Here is an 18219-nt window from a genome sequence, read left to right as displayed (position 1 = left end):
ATAATATCCACATATAAATGGACCTAGTATATAACATAAACAATAGATCTCTAATTCTAAATTTTCTTTACACTTAGTACTACAGTTTGGTAGTGTTTCTCATCACTTGTAAGTGAGAAATGTTAAGTTCAAAACTAGCGAATGATGAGTTCGATATTAAAATCATTGTATAAAAAAATATCACTTTTCATAATAAAATACACAAAAATAGGACTAATAACATAAATAACAGATTTCAAAGAACATACGTTCGCTTCCCATTTATTACCTAAAACACAAATTAATAGAAGTATCAGATGCATTTCTTGGTGTCACAAGCTATGTTTTGGCATACACGTAGTAGCACCGAAGCTCATGCTGTCATTAAGTTGAGGACTTCTTGAGGATTCCTTGCAATGGGACAGAGACTAGAGAGTCAAGACATGCTAGATTTGAAGCTAATAGACCATGCCCAACACGACAAGGGGCAATTTTATTAATTCCAGGCCTTTGTGGATCCTTTGATTATGTAGTTCAGCTGATAATCAGGCTACCGTCGTTCCTGCAGGAGTGAACGAACCAATAGTGTTCGTGAATGGACCTATCTCTCCTTCCCCAATCACCCGTTTTGATTGGACCCGAAACCAAAAATACGATATCACCTCATGCAATACCAGAATTTTATGGGGAGGGGAATTAGTTTGTCATTAATGTGTCTTGAGATATCTCTTGTTTATCTTTTTGCTTTGTTTAAGAGTTTATGTTGTAATAAGCATAAAATATCAATAAATCAAACACAGAATCCTCATTTGAACATGAATGAATGCGAGGTAAAATTAGGCCCTTATCTACAAATAAATAGAAATACCATTAGACCAGAGAAATAAGCACTACGAATCAATCATCAATATTTTACTTATTTGCTAGAACAAAATCACTTACACTACGAATCAATCAATCAAATAAATCCAGTAATGAGATAAAACCATCAATAATTAGTTATATTGGTATCGATCTCCATTGGAAAATCCGTGGATCAATCAGAAATGGTCTTATTATTTTCTTCTGTAGAAAAAGAGTATATGACTGAATGTATATTTCATTGATACATGAATAAGTATATATACAATTACATTCCTTGATTAGCAAGGATTCCTCCTACAAGTTAGGAGTACAATCATAATTTAAGTCTAACTACTTTCCTATTTGTCTAACACTCCCCCTCAAGTTGGAGAGTGAATGTCAAGAACTCCCAACTTGCGTAACATATTCGAAAACTTCTCCTTTCCAAGAGGCTTCATAAACAAGTCCGCCAACTGGTGTGCCGTACCAACATAGTTGGTAGTTATAGTGCCATCAACAATCTTATCATGTCTCATGAAAAACAAAAATGGCAGCTATATGCAATGCCGCTTGATTATAATAGAATAAAATAGACGGACCAATTAAGGGAATGTTCAAATCATTCAATAAAAAATGCAGCCAAATTACCTCACAACAAGCACCTGCCATAGCTCTATACCGCTTCAGCAGAAGAAAGTGAAATAGTTTTCTGTCGCTTTGTCCTCCACGAAATCAAAGAATTTCCCAAGAAAACACAGTAGCTAGTAATCGAGTGGCGAGTAATAAGACAACCAGCCCAATCAGAATCACAAAAAGCAATTGACTTGATTTGACTGTTAAAATGGAATAATAAGCCTTGACTCGGAGTAGACTTCAAATAACGAACAACTCGAAGCTCATCATCCATATGAGGAATACGCGGCTCATGCATGAAACGACTTAGAACATGTACAGGGTAGGTGATATTTGGCTGGGTTATTGTGAGATAAATTAACTGTCCTATTAGACGCCAATACTTTTCAAGATCCTTGAGAAGTTCCCTTTTGTCAGATAATTTTGTATCATCCATAGGAAATGCAATGGGTTGTGCTCCCAGGAAGCCATAATCCTTAAGAATTTCTAATGCATATTTACTCTGAGAAATATAAATGCCACGTTTGGATCGAGAAACCTCAATACCCAGAAAATATTTTAAATCACCAAGATCCTTAAACTGAAAGTGATCATGGAGAAAGAGTTTCAAAGAATCAATTGCACCCACATTATTGCCTGTTATCATAATACCATCCACATAAATGAGCAAGGCTATAAAATAAGTACCTGACTTTTTTGTAAACAATGAATAGTCAGCCTTGAATTGTTGAAACCCAGCAGAAAGAATGACACTAGTGAGCTTGGTAAACCATTGGTGAGAAGCCTGCTTGGGACCATAAAGGGACTTGTGGAGGTGACACACAAGATTCTCCTTCTGTCACCGAAGACCAGAAGGAGGAGACATATAGATTTCCTCATTCAAATCACTATGCAAGAAAGCATTATGGACATTGAGTTGGTGGATAGACCAAGATTGACTAGCAGCAAGTGCAAGAAGACAGCGCACAATGATCATCTTAGCAATAGGGGAAAATGTATCATGATAATCGATACCTTCGACCTGTGTAAAACTCTTGGCAACCAAACGAGCTTTATAACGCTTAATGGAACCATCTAAATTATGCTTAAGTTTATACACCCATTTATAATAAATAGGAACTTCGCCGCCGCCGGGGGGAGGGGGGGCAGGGTAGTCATGGTCCAAGTACAGTTGACATGTAAAGTGTCAAGTTCCTTGATCATAGCAAGACGCCAGTTAGGGTCCCTAGTAGCTTTTGCAAAAGAAGATGGTTTTACACCCCGACTCATGGAGTAGATATATGAAAGATGATTATGAGATAAAAGGTGGTAAGAAATATAATTATAGAGGGGATAACGCGTACCTTTGATAAAACCTGGTTGCGAAGTCAAGGATGGGTGTAAGGGCAGAATCACCTGCGAGCAAACATAGTTTTTTTAAATAAGGTAGGGGTGCATGAGAATGGGAAGATACATGGGTGGGTTGTGACGGGGCAACAGAGGGCACGTGGGGCAAGGTGTCAAGAGGTGGTGGGGTAGCAGGTAGGGCCGTGGGTGGGGAAATGGAAGCATGTGGTTCGATGGATAAAGGTGTGGGTATAGGGGAGTTAGGAATATGTGGAGTAATGGGGAATAAGGCAGCAGGTGGTGGTGTAAGGCCCTTAGTGGGGGTGGGAAAAGGAAGTCCAAAAATGGGGGAACGGGAAGTGAGACGGTAGTGGGTTGAGAAACCGTGATAGGGGTAGTGATAGGTGAAGCAAAAGGAAATGAGTCTTCATGAAAAATTACATCCCGACTAGTGAAGGGGCGATGTGTTTTAAGGTCATATAGTTTATAAGTCTTTTGGCCATTAGGGTAACCAATAAAGGTACAACGGTGAGCCCTAGGAGAGAACTTAGTGGTGGGAATCACGGATGTGGCATAGGCTAAACAACCGAAAATACGGAAGTGATCATAGAGCGGTGGTTTATTATGGAGGACCTCGAAGGGTGATTGTTATGGAGAAGGCGGGTAGGAAGATGATTAATGGTATAGGCGGTAGTGAGTACACATTCGCCCCAAAATTTGAGGGGAAGATGTGATTGAAACCGAAGGGCGCGATCGGTTTCAAGGAAGTGTCTATGTTTGTGTTCAACAACGCCATTTTTGTTGGGGTGTGTAAATGCAAGAAGTTAGGAAAACAACTCCATTTTCAGAGAAAAAATTGCGAAGAGAATAAAATTGCCCTCCATTATCAGTACGAATGCTTTTAATTTTGGTGTTAAATTGGGTAAGAACATAGGCAAAAAAATGTTTGAGAATTTGTTGAGTGTCGGATTTATGCTTCATTAAGAAGACCCATGTCAAACAAGAAAAATCATCCACAATACTAAAAAAATAATGAGCGCCAATAAGGGAAGATTGATGATTTAGACCACAAATATCACAATGAATTAATGAAAAAGGAAATGTCGTTGAAATTGAACTTAAACCAAAAGGTTGACAAGTCTGTTTCACCAAATGACAAATATCACAAACATGACTAGAATCCAAAGAACAATTAAGAAAACTAGAGGCTAAAACTTGTAAACGGGTTGGAGAGGGATGACCGAGGCGCTTATGCCAGAGGGAGGATGGTATGGTAATGATGTTGCATAGAGGTTGGCGGGTGGGGATAAAAGAGGCAAGGGCCACGAGGTAATAAAGGTCGCCACGTCGCTTACCCACACCAGTCGTCGCTTTCGAAACCAAGTCCTGCAAAATACACCAAGATAGAAAAAAGGTCACGGAACAAGATAAACCATCTGTAAGCTTACCAACCGATAAAAGGTCCACTTTAAAATTAGGGACACATAAAACATCTTTCAAATCAATCGAGGAGTTTAAGCGAAGAGTGCCAGTTAATGTAATTGGAGCTGTGGCACCACTAGGTAAGGAAACAGACGGCAAAAGTGAAGCAAAAGTATTAACCAAATCGGAAGAGGATGAAGTAATATGAATTGTGGCGCCATTGTCAAGGATCCATTGACCATGACATGGAGCAACAGGCAGCAAACCTTTGGCAAAGTCATCACTAGAGATGGCATGAGCTTGAGGAGAAGGCGACAATGAGGCTGCGGGATCGGCAAGGGCAGCGAGAAGACAATTATATTGATCAGCGGACAAATTTAGCATGGCTAACTGCAAGTCCTGAAGGCTTGGAGAGCCTTGCACATTGTGGGCAGATGATGGAGAACGCTGGGAGGAGTTGCTACCTGAGGAATGCCTTGAGTTGCTAGAAGGCCGAGAAGTAGCTAGTGCACTGCGTGCAGAAGAAGCAGCATTACTGCTGCGAGAGGAACCGGCAGATGTGGGCATGCGACTTGGTGGTCTCCATGGCTTCCCATGAAAATGGTGGTCAACGAGATAGCCATGAAGCTTATGACATGTCTCACGAGTATGGAAATCGTAGTCACAGTTGGTGCAATGAAGCGGTGATCGGTCTGAGGAGTTGTGGGAAGAACTACGCACGACCATGTAGCGAAGGAATCGGTGGGATGGACAGAGCCCAAGGAGCGTTGTTTCTCAACCTGAGAAACAAAGGAACATGCTTGACGAACAGTGGGTAAAGGATTCATCAAAAGGATTTGGTCACGAACAGCAGAAAAAAGATTCGTGGAGACCCATGAGAAATTGCATAAGTTGTTGCCGTTCATGCTTGGTTCCACAAGAACACGTGCAGCCGTCACTATATGAAGCAAGTTCATCCCAGAGAGCTTTGAGACAAGTGAAATAGGCGGAGACGGAAGATGAACCTTGAGAAATTGTAGCAAGTTCACGGTTGAGTTGGAAGATGCGAGGAGCGTTGCTCTGAGAAAACTGTTTGCGAAGATCGTCCCACACTTCCTTGGCAGTGGTGGAAAATAGCACGGATTCTGCAAGGCCAGGTTCCAGTGAATGAAGAATCCAAGAAAGAATTATGTCATTGCAGCGATGCCATGCTGCATGAGCATCAGGATCATTGGAGGAAAAAGGTTCATGAACATCTCCAGTGATAAAGCCAAGTTTGTTCTTGGCACTCAAGGAAATCTGCATACAACGGGACCATGATGTGTAGTTATCACCATTTAATTTTTTGGAGACAATGACAAGGTTGCGATGGTCTGAATGATGAAGGTAAAAGGGGTTGGTGCCATCAGAGGAAGATGAGTCCCCCATGGTGAACAACAAATATGGCTGCTGAGAAAAAAAAGGGAAAAATAGAGCTAGGGTTTTAAACCTGCTCTGTATACCATATAGAAAAAGAGTATATGGCTGAATGTATATTTCATTGATACGTGAATAAGTACATATACAATTACATTCCTTGATTAGCAAGGATTCCTCCTACAAGTTAGGAGTACAATCATAATTTAAGTCTAACTACTTTCCTATTTGTCTAACATCTTCGAGTTTTTATTTTACATAAATTATCTTTCCAGATGTTAATCAACATAATCAGTGGAAGAAAACTTCAAAAACAGTCTGGGATAAATGAAATATTGAATATGTTTCCAATAAATACAGTTAATTTGTCACAATAGCATTACATAAATCTTAGAAACTGCTAGGTTTTCAAATCTCCAGTGCCTGTTTGCAAGAACAGCTATGGCTTCAAGCTACAAGACCTGCCCCAAGGAAGAAAGGGCTACATGCGGAAGGGGTTCTTCACGATCAACAACCTGATGGTAGAAGTTACGCCAACGAAAGACGGACACATAAACACCGCTATCATGGCAACCAATATGTATAGTACGGAAATTCTTCTCCCAAAGAACTTCACTTCACCAGAATATTCCAGATTTAGCTGCAAATTAGGCCAACAAGCGCTACCATTGCAAAATTTACTGCATCAAGAGAAAAAAAAAAAAAAAAAACTTACCTCATAGATCTGAGGGTTTATATGACATATCGATGTCATGTCTCGACTGTTCTGACCCATGTAAGGAAGCCTGATACGATGAATACAGTTCATAATTCGTTAATGAAAGTCAGGTCAGACTTCAGAGCTTTTGTGTCCATAAAGATAAATTTTCAGCTTTCAACCTTATGGTATTGTACCAATTATGACAAGAGAGAACAAAATTCACCTGCCTACCAAATGGGGATAATTTTTAATTCTTTGCTTCTGAATACGGACTTGAAGTCAGCAACAAATTTAATGCCTAATATAAAGGGATTTCGATGGCAATAAATAAAAAATAAAAATAAAAACCCTAAGAAACCCTAATCCCTAAACCCTACATAGTTCGAGACCGACATGTCGAAATCTATAAATCTTTGACCACGACAACATGATGCAATTAATGATCCAGTCTAGATCCCCCATCGACTCCGTCTGATCAGTAGTTATTTTCTGGGAGTAAATTTATAAGCAGAAAATTCAAGAAAAATTGTAAACGCAAATATACAAAACAAACATGATTCAAAGAGTGAGAGAGAGATAGGTGGGGGCGACAGATAGAGAGTAAGCACGCAAAGCTTCGAGCATGGACCCAGCATGCAAGAAAATACCATGTGTGCTCACTCTCTTCTGTCACCGCCCTTTACCCTTTAAAACCTTCTCTTCAATATTGCAGCACATAGAGAGAGAGAGAGAGAGAGAGGCCTCCAAAAAACCCTAGCTGTTTATCCCCAACCGCCCAAATTTTATCTGAGATTGAAACATTTCTTTTTTTTATTTTTTTGGAGGGTTTCAAACCCTAATCTGTAGGGTTGCTCTATTCGACCTCACCGGGAAGGGAACCCCAATCTATCACTCTACTCACCCTCGGATCCTCACCGCTGAGGGAACCCTAATATCTTACCCTTGTTTTGCTTTGCTTTGCTTTCATATGAGAAATTGCAAGGCCTGTTTGGGCTTTATATAGAAGGAAAAAAAGAGAAGAGGAGGAGTAACAGGAGTTGCATCGCGTATGGAATAAATCTGGGTTCATCTTCTATTGGTCATCGTCCATTATTTTAATGCCATTTTAATTTTTAATCACAGATCGAAGAGAAAGGAAAAATAAAGTCGTCTAGAACTTTATCTCTTCCCATCCCCAATGTTCAAACCCCAACCATATACATTTATTCAGTTACGTCACCGATGCATCTTGTGATTTTTTATAGAGGTAATAAGATAAAAAACCATGTGTGAGAGGAGGGGATGGAAGGAGATAAGAATAAGAAGGGAGAGAATCCTACTCCTATTTTGATATGTGACAATCCCTTCCTTTAAAGGACGAGGCCCTATTTCTTTTCCTCTTCTGGCCTCTTGTCCTCCATATTAAATAATATATTTATGGACTTAATTTGGACATGTTGTTTTGTGTCCCAACCTAGCACCAAATGTATGCATACATTTAAGAGTTTATTTACAAGAAATTGTATTGTGCGACGACGGCATATGAATCTTCCAATCCTCTGCTCTTCTCCTCTATTTTGATCTATGATCGTCCCTTCCTATCAAGGATGAGGCCCTATCTCTTTTCCTCCTCTGGCCTTGTCCTCCATATATTAAATAATATATTCTATGGACTTAATTTGTACTTGTTGTTTTGTGTCCCAACCTAGCACCAAATTTATGCATACATTTTAAGAGTTTATTACAATAAATTGTATTGTGCGATGATGGCGTATGGACCTTTTTTAGAGTCAATATAGATTTGCACCAATAATATAGTGTGAGTGATTAGCTGTCCATGTAAGTGAGTGAATTTTAGTCGTAACCGTTCATGTGAATGAGTGATTTTTAGCCATCCATAAATGTGAAGGATAAGAGCCAAAGATAATAGTCCATGCATGCATGAGTGGTTCCTATATTCACATGCATAAATTAATACAAAATGTGGCACTTTCTCTATAAGAAACCCAATGAATACATAGGTTATTCAAAAGAACGAAACTTAGGAAATGAAAAAGTGACCAAGCTGTTACGATCTTTGGTAACTAAAACATGATACTTAAGTCATTGTTGTCATTGAAATCATATGCAGATATCAGCAGTATCCCCATTTGCTAGCTGGATTGGCCGAAATGGGCACAGTGCCTTGAATATCCATGACACAAATAAAACACGGGGATACAAATATATCTGCAAAGTCGAACATGCAAAAGCACCATGCTTCCTTAATCAAATCATAAACTAATTAAGTGCAAATCACAATTAAGCTTTAATTAATAAAGCAATGTGGCAGGGCCAGTCCTTTGGAAAAAGAAAAAGAACAAGAAGAATTGCTTTCGCACAAATTGGCCAATGATAGGTCAACAGATCCATTGTTCTTGATCATACTGTACACAAGCCGGCGTAAAAAAAAAAAAAGAGGATAAAAAATCGGCGCTAAAGCGGTTTAAAGTATATATGCTTTATAATAATTAATTAATTTTTATTGTTGGAATAATAATTAACTAAGAAAATGCAAAAGAAGGAATATATCAAGGACAAGGGCAATGTCACAAGTCTCTCTAAGCGACCTATCAGTGCAAAGATGGGTGGTTTGTGGGACGTCATGCCTTTGTTACATTCCCTAATGAAATGTATAGTATGTGATTAGATTTGATACCTGCATAAAGTAAAATTTGTATGCGTAACTGAAAGTCTATGCAGCCCATTTAGATTAAATTGTGATAATCTAGCAGGGTAAAACTAGATTCAAGAGATTTTGGTGCTTCTTGAAATGCAGTCATGCTCAACTAAGGATCGTTTCTGGAGTGGAGATGTTAGGGACAAATTTATCGCAATCGTCGGATTAATCAAACGGGTTAAAATTCTTAATAACTTATCATAAAGTACACCCGATTAAGAACAAACTCGTGGCCGTGAGTTCTGTTTCACGGAAAAGCTTTCTCGTTTCTTTTTCCCCGTCCTGCTAACAAACTAGATAGGTCATCTTCGACAGAGCAATAACAGGATTACAGTTTTCAAGTGAGTTGGGAAACTTTTCCTTTCTTTGGAGGGATTTTGCATACAATCGGGAGGACCAAACCTTGAAACCCTAAAAATTAAAGTATAAAAAACCCAGATATACTGAAACTTTGACTAGACAATTCCAAGATGTTTAAAGATTCAATTGCTCCAAAATGGCATCTCAGGTCCTCAAAGGACTCCAATACGATTTTGAACAAATATTAATCAAATTAAGGACGGCCATTATTTTTTTTTACCAAAAAAAGTAAAGCTATGATTTCACTTTTTCTCCTTGATCGATTTGTGCTTTCTGCAACAAAGAAATGGCTCAACATTTAACACCCATTTGCTTTATCTACACACTGCTATCAGCATCACTGCAAGACAGGAGTGTGTAGTGATTGTAAATGTCATCTTTCTCTTGTGCTCTTATAAGAAAGGAGTGTGAGGTGATTTCTTTGGAGTGTTAGTTAAATTTGTCAATACATTCATTTACAAGTCTTATCTTAATCGTTATTACATGTGAATCGATGATGTATTGTTGGCTATGTAGCTTACCAAGTAACAGGGAATGATGATAAATGGTAGGGTAGGAAGAAAATATACCCATTATGGAAGTGGGCATGCATTTTGTATGGCCTAAGACTTACCCTTTTCGGAGTGGGAAATGAGGGAAGTGCTTAGATACATTGCATGCATGTTTCAACAGCCCTAGCTGAAATATAATATTATTCCGAAAGTCACCACTTGCATTGCCAATCATGATGATAAAGCATCTTCTCTTGCCATTGTGGTTTATATATACCAAGAGCATCCGGAGGATCCTCTTTGTGAGGATCTTGAGGATCCTTCAATTACATCTGTTCATTATACATCGTGCGATCAGAAATTATTGTAATTTTTTTTATTTAAAATTAAATATAAACATTACCTGACAAAAGCTGGCTGCACGATATACGATGAACGAATATGATTGGAGGATCCCTGAGATTCTCACAAAAAGGATCCGGCGAGGATCCTCTCTCTTATATATAGTAGATATACTACAGTCCATGGTCCATGGTCCATGGAACACTTTTTGGTGGTAAGTGGTAACCCTAATGGCAGGCGAGAGGCCCTTGGAGCCTTTGGACCAGCAGCAGCATGCTTTCATTTTATCCTTTTCCACTTTCGGCAGCAACCAAAACGGGTGAGGAGCTCATCTCGATGTTTTATCAGGGTGCATGCCACTAACATGTGGCATGCTAGGGTTTAGCTAGCTACTTGTTAGTTGAAGGCCACCAACCAAATTTTATCCTCCAATAATGTGTTTTTTTTATACAAATGATTACATTAATAGGTTAAATTGTTATATGTTAGTGAAGTGGAGGACTGGTGGGGATTAAACCCGCACCAGAATGCAACAGGATCCAATAATGTATGTTAGGGTCATTAAATTTGTGCACCAAATAATCACATAAATACACTTTGGTATTTCGATAACATGTCAAGGAATAATGTCATGTAACATAACATATATGATTAAATAAAACACGGGCACATTTTTAAATATAATATAATTTTGTGAGTTTGAGTGATCCTAGTAACTGCCTAGCAATGTATAGATGAGTTTAATATGACTAAAAAAGCATGCGTCCGTATTTATATTTAAGTTTGAATTTCATTCTGTATAATTTAAATAAATTAGTTTAGAATATCGTGGATGTATAGAAATTATCTACCTTTATATGCCTAACATGCCTTCTAGTAATGGCTTTATTAAAGCTCATTACAAGGGTGCATATGATATGAGAATCAATTGAGTAAGCATGCTAGCTATTAGTGTTCTGCGATTAATCAATTTAGTTAGATTGTGTTGGATTATATGAGAATCTTTGTGGTCCACTGGCACATGTCAATAATGTGTGGTCGGGGTGGATTTTCAACCGACTAATAACCCAACTTTTGGCTTTATTAGTTGTGCTTGAGGAAGAAAAACACAGAAACACTTGCTTTTTGTTGGTGCTGCTGTATTTGAATTCATGCTAATTCTGGCCCGACGATGTCTCATCCATTCCAAACAAAGTTGAGGGATAAACGTCTATATATCAATCCAACAAATCAATTCACGGAAATCTGATGCTCTATATAGAGAAGAATTACTTGTATGAAGATAAATAAATAAAATAAAAGAAAAAAAGTGTGACTCACACTTATTTTTACCTTTCACAACTTAATTTTTCTAATTTTTAGTCATTGATATTCTTCAATTCATTTGATTTGACGGCCTAAAATTGACATGAGTGTGTGAGAAGTAAAAATATGTGTATGAATAGTACTACCCATAAGAAAATATTGCACTTATTCACTTATCCCATAAGTCATAAGTATTATCGATCTCATACTTCTATTGTATTATAACAATAATTACAGGTAATGTAAATTAATTAATTTCCTAGCAGTATAAAGAGAAATTTTTCAAAATGTCCAGTATTTAAACGGTTATTCTATATGTCATAAAATAAGTGGAGGAATACAAATAAATATGTTATTTCATCCACTTTTATAATGGCCTGTGAAATGCCCTTTTTAAATATAGGGTACTTAAAAAAATCTCTCATGTATAAGCCACAATATCCTTGATCAGTTCGCACCAATGGATTTGCCAGCAGAGATTTCTGCAAACAAGGAAACCATGTGAACAGTGAACTGAATCAGAGAGGTATGTGCATGATCACGTGCTCCCTACCCCAGCAATATACATGCATTGGTCGATAAGGGAGGCGGCCGGTGGCATATATGCCCTGATCACTTATCTGATCCACAACGATTATGAACAGCGCAACAGAAATAAAAGCTGCATATATTGCATTTTCTCGTTCTTTTGTTAACTGCATTTGTCTGTTTTGGCAGATTACATCGAGGACTGCGTGTGGGAAGAAGATGAAAACATGAAGGCCTCTGAATCTGTTTCTTTCCCGAGCCCACATCACCTTTTCTTTTAGATAGGAAGACTGGCGACATAAATCAAAGGCAGTTTAGATGTTAATCACATACTGCTACTAGTACAACCGCACCGAGCTAGTCTTAGTTTCTATTCATAAGGGCGACAGAGAGTTTGATACCTAATTATATTTAGTCTTAGTTTAAGCGATAATGAGTAGAGTATAATGGTATTAGTCAGGATCCATTAAGTGGAATATAATCTTAATTAGTCAACACGCATTGCTTCTTAACTTGCATCTTACATACATGCATAACATATTAGGTGTGAGATTCTATCACAAAAGAACTCGATGATATTTGAAGTGAAACCACATGAATTAGTCCACATGTAAAACTTGCAATTTTCCTATATGAGATTCTTGTATTCTACCTCGCCCCTTAATGTGGAACCACTTCATTATGGGCCACATGTGTAACTACTTTCACATCGATCTTAAAGAATGAAAGCAAAACACAGCATTAAACAAGGTTATTTCGGCAAAGACAAGGTAGACCTAGTTGGCCCAATTGATCAATCAACTCACTCTAATACTATGTTAACATTTCGTATACTTGGCCAATGGCCCCCTTATTAACCCTACTGATTGGTCGCAGAATTGGCATCCAATGAACTGCACAACACTACAAGTGAGAGGTTTAATAAACGAGATATTTCACAATTGACCTGACATAAAATCAGGTACCTAATTCTAATAAGTATAATTTTTATTGGGAATTTCCACTTTGTCACAAAAGGTTTCTGTCGTCTTAGACGTGGAACTATTTTTTTGACAGATACTAGTAGATAGTCTAGTGATTATCTTCTCTATTTAAAAGTGAAAAGTCTCATGTTCGATTCATTTAAACAAGTTCAATAATTAATTAAATAGTGGTAGTACATGCCCCACACTCGTTAGAGTATCGTTGTATCACACTACTGTTACCTTAAAAACAAAACAAAAAATAGTTTTATGAACATTTGGACCAGAAACAAATAATCAGGAAATCAAGTCATTTGCACGACTGGAAAAAGAGGATTTCACCTTGCACTTCTCTTCAGCCCAGTTTCCTAATTAGGACCCAATAGCTATGTTTTGTTCTTCAACAACTGTCAAATTCAAGCCCAATACACACAAATACGATGGGTTTAGTAGCACATTCTTCCTCTATAAGGAAAAGGAACGATTCCGTATATGGCCACCAAACATTAATTTTGGTGACCATATCGACTCTCTTAAAATATAAAGGTGGTAATGAGATTCAAAGTATGGGGGAGTCGAGAGAATGAGCGACATACCATCAGTTGTTGTGGGAGAGAATGAGGGGGAGATCATCTCTGCAAATGTTGGAGTTAAAGATGTATTTGAATTATTTCCTGTAAGTTTTTTAAATTATGTAACATTGTAAGTGTAATTATACTGGCTATATAAAGATGTGATTCCCTATGTATCTGAGTTTAAAATCCCATCCCACAAACTAGTTTCAAGAAAAATATTGTTTGTATTAAAAGAAAAACAATGAAGTTTAAGAAAGAAAATATTAGCAAAGTAGAACATTACAGGTGAAAGTTTTTTTTTTTTTGGATGAATAGATTTAAAAGTTCTTAGTCCTTATATATATGACACATGTTAATCTGTTTGTTATCGATATGATTTCATGCAAGTAACTTTTTTTTATTAACAATGATAGCTTTAGCATGTTAAACTATTAGTATAGGGTTGCTGTGCTGTGAAAAAAAGCAGAAGTAGAGCTGCTTTTGATTTCTGCTGTTTTGTATCCATGATTTTGACATTAGAGTGGATCGGCTACTTTTAAAAATGACTTCAGCAATGCCCAACCAGCCCCTAGTAGAGTGGATCGGTGGGGATTGAATTGAAAATTTTGAAATAAAAACAAAATTACAAGGGCAAAACCGGAAAATTAAAATATTAATCCGTCGAAGATCCCTCACATAATTTCCCTATCCCATAATCTTCACGTACAGCTCTTTCAACTTCTCTAGTCATCTTCTTCTGCATTGCTGCGTTCCTCCTCAACTCCTCCAACCAATATTACACATACAGAGATCCGAGGAGTTTGGGAAAACCCTAACCCTGATTCAATCCACAATCCCGTCATTAAAACGCATCACTTTGTCCAACTCCCAACTGCTATCAGGTTCGCTCTGTTTTTATTTATTTAATTCCTTTTAGGAACTAATTTAATTATGCTCTCGTTGAATTTCTCGATCCTTTTGCATATAATTTGTTCATTCGTTGTGGTTAGATCAATTATACATCCGTGAGTAATTGCTACTGATTTGGATTACTTTTTATGCGCCAGAAGATGGAAACTTTGAGAGAAACTGTATGAACTGTGTTGGAACCCCCAGTCCCACATCGGACAGAGGGAGAAGAAAAGAGTGCTTTAAATAGAAATACCCCTCTCCTCTTTAATTAACATCGAGGTTTTTTGTGATAAAAACCCCACACCTGAGGATTGTGCAGATGGTTAAGTGGGGACAGTATCGGTGTTGTTGGAGTGCGCCCTCGGCCCATCGACCTGAAAATTTCCACAAACTGATTTACGTTGCGGTTTTAGATAACCATTTTTTTTTTTTAAATTTATTGAATTAATCTATCTCATTGTCCCGTTGATATTGAATTTGGATTTTCAAGATTCCTAGAAAAAATTATCATAAAAAATGAAGGTTCCTGTATAACGGGTTTGATTTTGGAGAAAGAATGCACCTTTCAATTTTGAAGTCCGGGATCATTTGAATGTGATAACTGTGTAAGCTCAGATTATTGCGATAAGGTGAGTTAATTTTGTAAGCGTGATGTCTTGGGGTTGATATTTTCAGTTATGGCTGCTGTGGCACCGGAAGCATCCCAATTTGATACTCATCAGTATGATGCAAAAATGAGTGAGTTGTAAGTTTTATTTTGTCCGCTCGCTTTCTTACTCTCATACTTTTTTTTTATTTTCGTATTCCATATTTTGAATGTGGTGCATAATTTGTGTTGCCAACGATAAAGATTTATTCTTGGTTTACTGGATTGATGGGAGTAGACTTGGAGCTGATGGGAAAGACTTCTTCACATCGTACGATGAGGTTCATGACAGCTTTGACGCTATGGGATTGCAGGAGAACCTTCTTCGGGGCATCTATGCATATGGTAAATCAAACAATGCTACAAATTTTGTTCTCTGGAAGTTAAGAGTTTCTGAAATTTGTTGATGGGAATTTTTTTTTGGGTAGTTATACTTGATCAGATGATTTTCGTTTATCAACATTTTAGGAAGATAGAAGCTTATAAATCCATTTTTCATCAATAGAGCGTATTGAGGTTTTCGGACAATGTTGTTTTGTGTGTGAGTGTGTGTGTGTTTTAGATGACAGAAAATGGTGGGTGGGAGTAATATTTTAGGTTGCAACTTGTAAGATTGTTTACGCGAGAAGTGTGGGGTGTGACCTTCGCTTGAAGTAAAATCCTTTACCATGTAACACTGCCTCTTCTTGATTTACACACACAAACACATGCATATGCATATTTGTTGGTATGATATACTACGAATGTAAGTCATCCCTGTGGTAAAATGGAAAGCTGATATATGATTTAACAAAGGGGAATTGTTCCTTTCAGCAAGGGACTTGATGTGATTCAGCAGGCACAATCTGGAACTGGAAAAACAGCGACTTTCTGCTCTGGGATTTTGCAGCAGCTTGATTATGGCTTACTTGATTGCCAAGCATTGGTTCTTGCACCCACACGAGAGCTTGCTCAACAGATTGAAAAGGTTATGAGAGCACTGGGTGACTATTCGTGAAGATCAACGCATTCTCTCCAGTGGAGTCCATGTCGTTGTTGGCACTCCTGGTCGTGTTTTTGACATGCTACGAAGGCAGTCTCTTCGTTGTGATTACATTAAGATGTTTGTTTTAGATGAAGCAGATGAAATACTTTCACGAGGTTTCAAGGATCAGGTCCTTAATTTCTTTTTCATTTGCATTCTCTGTTTCTTCTGTGTTTCGATACTTCTTGCTACAAATAATGAGTTTGGTGATGTTCAATTTCGCGTGCTATTTTGGTTAAGTGGTGTATTGTACTAACAATCCCATTTCATATTTTCAGATCTATGACATTTTCCAGCTGCTACCACCGAAAATTCAGGTGGGGGTTTTCTCCGCCACAATGCCACCGGAGGCCCTTGATATCACCAGGAAGTTCTTGAACAAACCTGTAAGGATTTTGGTGAAACGTGACGAGCTCACCCTTGAAGGTATCAAGCAGTTTCATGTCAATGTTGAGAAAGAGGATTGGAAACTCGAGACACTTTGTGATCTTTATGAGACCTTGGCAATTACACAGAGTGTCATCTTTGCGAACACCAGGCGCAAAGTTGATTGGTTAACAGACAAGATGCGCAGTCGTGATCACACAGTTTCTGCCACCCACGGAGACATGGACCAAAACACGAGGGATATCATCATGAGAGAGTTTCGGTCTGGTTCTTCTCGTGTGCTCATAACCACTGATCTGTTGGCCCGTGGTATTGACGTCCAACAGGTCTCTCTTGTGATTAATTACGACCTTCCAACACAACCGGAGAACTACCTCCATCGTATTGGTCGTAGTGGACGGTTTGGGAGGAAGGGTGTTGCCATCAATTTTGTCACCAAGGACGACGACAGGACGTTGTATGATATCCAGAAGTTTTATAACGTTGTCATTGAGGAGCTGCCGACAAATGTTGCTGATCTGCTCTGACTAAGGTTTTGCATTGTTTTGGTGAATTGCCATCGAATTTTCGAAGCCGTATTCATCTTTTTCCTAGGGGCGATTGTTTAACATTGTTTACTTGGAACAGGGGAATTCCCGTTTCAGGGGCGGAAAAAGCGACTGGAAATTTTTGGTCGAAGTTTTGTTGCGTCTTTTTATAATTTTAGTAGGTCAGAAGTTTTGCACCATTAAACTATGTTAGGATTGAAGTGTTCAAAGTTTGGTTTTTGAGATAAAATATAACGTTGGAGTCACGGAAGCTTCTAGCTTGAGTGCGCTGAAGATTGATGCAATTTTGACTTTTGAGAATTTTGTTTCTGTTGTGAAAGAGTGAATAGAAAAATGGTAAAGAGAGATTCTTATTTATGACTGAGAATATATACATATATCTGATATCTCTACGCGTCTATAATATCGGAAATTCAAATAGTGATGGAGCAAAATGACCCCAAACATAAAAGGGGATGCACTGATTGGGATCAACTTCTCAATATAGTCGAAGAAAAAGAAGAATAACGTTTTTTTTTTTTGGTTGAAAGTCCTTAAAAAAAAGAACAAAAAGAAGAAAGATGAGACTCCCTCATAACAATAATTGTTGACAACCAACTCTTACAACAAAGTGTAGCTATTTGTATAATTGTTTAGTGACCACTTTGATGATTACCTTCCTAGGTGAAGTGGGGCTTACACAAAATGGGTTTTACCGACCCATGATGAACATGATAAGTAATTCATTTGTATTTACCAACACATGAAATTTTTATAAAATATGGGCTTCGGATTAAAATAAGTAATTGGATATCTGAAAAAAAAAAACTCATGAGTGAAATCAATTAGAGAGGCAACTTGATGCATACATATTCCTTCTCTCTTCTCCGATTCATGATTTCTTTCATTCCATATAAGCAAACATCACATTATCGTATGTTTAGCGTTCCTCAAAATTCTATTTTTGATTAAAAGTTCCTAACTATTTTATTTGTGTATATTTTCTTTGAAATTGCTTCTTGCCAAAACATATTCAAATGTGAAATAACATTTGGATTCATAAAATGGTTTTGCCAAACAAGGCCAAAATTGCTTCTTTATAGCACATATAAAAGGGTAAGAATTTACATGGAACAGGTTCACCGCTACATGATGTCCTATATCCAATAATACATTGCCAAATGC

The 18219-nt window shown here is 37.8% G+C and overlaps 1 long non-coding RNA gene and 1 pseudogene across 1 annotated transcript; both read left to right on the top strand.

The window, feature by feature from the left end:
- The first annotated feature begins 14282 nt into the window (after nt 1–14282).
- Nucleotides 14283–15423, top strand: LOC137718593 (uncharacterized). Its single transcript, XR_011065901.1, has 3 exons — nt 14283–14440; nt 15126–15195; nt 15335–15423. It is a non-coding gene; the product is annotated as an uncharacterized lncRNA (long non-coding RNA).
- A 245-nt stretch (nt 15424–15668) lies between these two features.
- On the top strand, nt 15669–17297 carry LOC137718136 (eukaryotic initiation factor 4A-6-like; annotated as a pseudogene).
- The last annotated feature ends 922 nt before the right edge of the window (nt 17298–18219 follow it).

The sequence above is a fragment of the Pyrus communis genome, chromosome 15, assembly GCF_963583255.1.
Source record: "Pyrus communis chromosome 15, drPyrComm1.1, whole genome shotgun sequence".
Taxonomy (NCBI): domain Eukaryota; kingdom Viridiplantae; phylum Streptophyta; class Magnoliopsida; order Rosales; family Rosaceae; genus Pyrus; species Pyrus communis.
This window is presented reverse-complemented; position numbering and strand designations above follow the sequence as displayed.